This window comes from Mauremys mutica, chromosome 3 (genome assembly GCF_020497125.1).
Source record: "Mauremys mutica isolate MM-2020 ecotype Southern chromosome 3, ASM2049712v1, whole genome shotgun sequence".
Classification (NCBI taxonomy): domain Eukaryota; kingdom Metazoa; phylum Chordata; order Testudines; family Geoemydidae; genus Mauremys; species Mauremys mutica.
Window position 1 is genome coordinate 132,431,097 of NC_059074.1, and position 4,918 is coordinate 132,436,014.

At 60.3% G+C, this 4,918-nt stretch overlaps 1 long non-coding RNA gene across 1 annotated transcript; it reads left to right on the forward strand.

Moving 5' to 3' along the window:
• The first annotated feature begins 1,186 nt into the window (after positions 1 to 1,186).
• On the forward strand, positions 1,187 to 3,014 carry LOC123365676. Its single transcript, XR_006577692.1, has 3 exons — positions 1,187 to 1,450; positions 1,934 to 2,086; positions 2,902 to 3,014. It is a non-coding gene; the product is annotated as an uncharacterized LOC123365676 (long non-coding RNA).
• Positions 3,015 to 4,918: the final 1,904 nt, after the last annotated feature.

Genomic DNA, 4,918 nt, shown 5'->3' on the forward strand with positions numbered 1-4,918 from the left:
TGCCTCCTTCTCCCGCAGCACATCCATCGCTCTCTCCTGGCAAACAACCCCCAGGAGAGAGCCAGGGCCGTCCAGACCAGTGCGGCCCTGCTCCAGTTTGCCATCTCCCTGCCTGGATTTGACGTAAGTGACCTCTAACCCCAGCGTCCTGCAGAGTCAAGTTCCTCATCCCCTGGCTAATTGGTCCCCCCGGGTCCGTAAGGGACTGCGTTCCATAGGCCGCTTGGTGGCAGGGTCGTGCCTGGCCTCAGGGCCCTTGTTATTCTGGAGCCGCGAGGCAGCGAGTGCTCAGCGAGGGCCCTTGCCCTGCTCCCTTTGCTCCGAGCTCCCTTGGGGGCAGAGAGGAAGAGGGCTCTCGCTCCTCTACCCCAGCGCCTCCTACAGAGGGGTGGGAGCAGAGCTCAGGTCCAGGGGCACTGGGGAGCTGAAGGGAGAATGGTGATGGATTCCCCTCTCCTCCTCCTTCCACCAGACCTCCTCCGCCTTCTCCAAGGCAGGTGAATTCGTTCTGCAGCTGGGTCTCTGGATATCCCACCCAGCCAGTGATATCAGTCAGCATGCCAGGGCTGGGATATACTGGCTTTACTGGCTCCTGCTCCGGAAGAGGGGTAAGAAACCCAGCTGGGCAATGGGACCCCATGGAAACGAGCCTCTGGGAGACTAGCTCCAGCTGGCCATTGGGACGCCTCTAGAACTAAGGCCTCTCTGCTTAGACCCGCTGTAGCGGGGAAGAGGAATCCCAATAGAAACAAGGACCCTCCTTCGAGACTCCCTCTGCTGGGCAGTGGGACACTACAGAAAGAAGCCCCCTCCTCTGAGGCCGACCCCAGCTTAGATGGTGACTCTTTCTCTCCCCCTCTCTCTGAATTAGGGAGATGAGTGTGAAAGTGCCAAGGAAATTGGCTGCTTTATCTCCGAGCCCGGCTCTGTCCCCCAGCCCAGGGAAATCAGCCCACTCCCGTACAGGGCAGCCAGCTCGTGAGGGGACAGGAACGGAGCTATTGAGACACATGGAGGGAAAGAGCCCATCATGAGGGCAGGGGCAGGAGCAGGCACCACAGGGGACGGACACAAAGCTTGTAGGGTGTCACCAGTCGGGTAGCCAGGGCCAGATCTTGACTTCAGTGGGTGTGGGGGGTTCTCAGTATTAGACACCCCCATGACCGTAAGGGTCACATGATTACGGTGATGGCTGAAACAAATCCCCCTTCTGGTACTAACCCGCCTGGCATGGACCCTGCGATTCCATTGGGCTGCGGATGCCAGGAGGAGCCTGGCCAGTGTGCACCCAGAAGGAAACAGGCACTGAAAGCGGAAGGCCAAACCTCCCCAATGGGTGTGTCTTTCTCCCCCAGGGCTCAACACCAGCGAGGCCCCAGACTTGTGGTGCCGGGACGGGCTCCATGACCCCGAGCGCCTGGGGTATAGAAACCTGGCCAGGGTGGGAGAGGTAAGGACTCTCGGCCGGTGCATTGCAGCAGCTCAGGTGTGGAGCTGTCTCCCGCTGCAGTGAGTGTGTCATGGACACAGGGCAAGAGCCTGCTCCTTATTTCCACAGAGTATGTGAGGCTCCTGGGAATGTCCGTGGGGTGAGGTGTGGGAATGAAGCAGATCTAAAAGTCCCCGAACCTCTAGCGGGTGAGCTGCAGGAGCTATCGCTGCTGGGAACAGCAGGGGTCCTGGGCTGTCTGTGTGAGCTGGGTTCCAGAGCGCGCAGACACATTCCCAGCATCTCATGGCACCTGTGGTGAATCCTGCTCCATAAGAGCTATTGGAGGCCTCAGTGCCTGCAGCCTCCTACTGACGGGGGTTCCTGGTCCATGGGACCCCAAAGGTTGGCTGCCCCAGGACTCTTCTCCACCTTGTGAGACACTCGAGGGATTTGGAGCCTGGTTCTGGGCCATTGTAAGGGCTCTGGTTCTTTTGGTTTTAGGCCTTTGGCGAGCTGTTCACAGAGGAGCAGAAAAGATCTTTCCTCCAGGAGGGCCTGCTGGCCATTCACCACCCCCTCCTCCGCGTCAGCCAGGCTGGCCTGGTGCTGACGTATTCCATCCTGGGGGAAGCCGGCCAGCTGCTAGAGGACGAGGTAACCAAAGAGGGGTCACCTGGGGAGAGACCCCTAGGGCCTTTCACCTCCAGGCCATTGAAAATCACTCCCATCCCATCCCCATGTGCTGACCAGGGAGCAAGAAGAGGGTGACCCCAGACAGGTGCCATTGGTCGGTGCCAGCTTCTCCCCTGAGCAGCTCAAAGCAGGGCAGACCCAGCTCCCCAGCAAGGCTATTTCCTAACAGGCGTCACATCAGCACGACACGCTGCCATTGCTCATGCTAGGGTCTGCCAACTCCCCTAGTCCCTTCTGTGAGCCTTTCATCCCCCTCGGGGCCTCAGGCCGGTTCCTAGAGCTCTGGTATCGTGATATCCCAGCCCCCACCTGCTCTGGGAGAACTGGAGGAGTCAGTCAGCAGAGGCTGCTTAAGTGCCCCATTCACCAGAGCCACTGGCCATGGCATCACGTTAAGGACATGGGGATCCCTTGGGGAAAGGTGTCCACTTCCTCTCACCCCCCGGCACTACTGCCCAAAGCCTCCCAGCCCCCGGCTGGAGGGGGCGAGGGTGGCTGAGGGGACTCTGTAGAGCGGAGCTGGATTCCCGCTGGGTTGGGAGGTAGAACAGTTCTCGCGGGGGGACTGAGAGGAGTGGGGGCAGGAGTTCATTCCACAATGGTGGGAGAGGGGATGGAAGTCACTAGAGAAGAGAGAAGATTTCGTCTCGGGGGTTGGGCGGGGGAATCCGTCCCTCAGACATGGGGAGGAAATGTTGCTGGCTCCCGGTGCCGTTAATACCCTTCGTTCTCGTGGGTGTCGGAGTCTCTGATTGATCCTTGTTCCCTTGCAACAGGAGGACATCGCAGCCTACATAAAGATCCAGCTGTTTAACATCAGGGTCTTGGGCCAGGTGCCCGACGCCCTGCAGGGGCTGTGCTCCTTGGGGCAGCACTGAAGACCCCCCCCTCGCATGACCAGCTCGGACCCCCTGCCGCAGGTACTGCTCTGTCTCACTGTGCCTGGGGGGAAGGGCTGGGGGGAGCGGCCATAGAGCCCCCCGCAGCACTGAGAGAAACCAAGGCCGAGCACCTCGCTCTGGACACCCTGCCCCACCCCGACCCCTGGGGCTGGGGCCAGGCCAGATACTGGTTGGGAAGAATCAGGCTGTGGGGCTGGCCCAGAAGTGAGAGCATCCGCAGAGCCAGGGGTTGTGCTCAATAGCCATTGCAGTCTGGGAGGGGTGGCCTGACATGGGGCCCCTCCCCCGTCGTCACTGCTCAGACCCTCCCATGACCCCTGTCACCCCTGACACAGCGAATGTCCGACCATCCCCCACCCGGGGCCCAATCCACCCACCTGGTATCTGAGCCCTTCCCAGCCAGGAAGGAAACTCCCCCCGAACACCCTGGGGCAGGGGAGGAGCCTCCCCATCCGGCAGGTGGGAACTGAGACGCAGAGGAAGGGCTGTGGGCCTGGTCACACAATCCTGGGTGTAGATCTGGGAAGTGGACTGGGTCCCGGCCTAGAGCCTTTCCCCCAGGGGCACCTTCGCTTCTGCCCTTTATTCTCCCCTCCAGCCAGGGGGTCTGTGCGTGTGAAATGAACAGGGAGGGTGACGGGGTCCTGGCACACAGCCTGGATGGGAGCTCCCCTTGGCTTGGAGCCCAGTCTCAGAGATATCTTTGTCACCCCGCTGTCCTTCTGGTATTGCTAGGAAGGGAGTCCCCCGATGAGGGGTCTCCAGGGCTCCAGTAAGTCATCCTCATTCCCGCCCGCATGTACCCCCTGCCCTGCCCTGCCCTGCCCTGCCCTGCCCTGCCCTCCGGTTTCTCGCTGTTGACTCTGGCTGGACTCTTGACTCTGGTCTCTGGCTATGACTTTGGTGTGACCCTTCTTGGCTCCAGATTTGGGTTCTGAACCCCGGCTCAGTATTCTCCTTGCCTTTCTCTAGCCTCGCTCCAGGCCCTCCACCCACCCGCTCCAGCCCTGCCACCTCCTTCTCCTCCTGATCTTCCCCAACCCCTTCAATTTTGACTGCATGGCTTCGATCTTTGCATGGATATGGACTTTGCCTCGTATTTCTGACCACCCGGCTTCGACCTCCGGCCTGGACATGGACACTGGCTCCCGTTCTGCCTGCAAACACTCAACACCTGGCAGCAGTAGACAGGCCCCACCATTAATCAAACCCTAACCCCGCCCCATGACCCCTTAGTCCCTCCCACCTGTCTCCGGAAGTCCCGCCCCATGGGGGTATTACTTCGTGGTCAAGGCGGCCATATGACTGGAAGCCAGGTGTGTCATGTGACTCCTCTAAGAACTCCTCCCACCACCCTCTACCAATCAGGATGGGTTTCGTCCCGGAAGGACCACCCCAAGAGGAGATTTGACCAATCAGGGCGAGCTCTGGGGTGGGAGGGTGACCTATCCCGACGTGTGTCTTGTGACCCCTCTAAGAACTCCTCTCACTGCCCTCAACCAATTAGGATCGGTTTTGTCCTGACAGGACCACCCCCAGAGGGGATCCTGACCAATCAGGGCGAGTTCTGGGGGAGGGTGACCTGTCCGGGAGAGGGCTGTTTGACCCCACTAAGAACTCCTCCCAGGGCCCTCTGCCAATCAGGGTGCAGCACCATCACCTCATAAGTCCCAGCGCCGGACGGACGAGGCCATCTCTCGCCAAGGACCCATGGTTTAGAAATCATGGGAAGGCTGCAGAGAGGAAACCTGGACTCCTTCACCACCCCCATGAGAACTTCAGACTCTGTCTTCGCCCCGAGGGTCTTTGACCATCCACGGAGTAAGCGCTACATCAGCGACAGTGCCGAGGAGGAGGAGGGAGCGACCGAGGGGAGCCCTTTGGCCCAGCC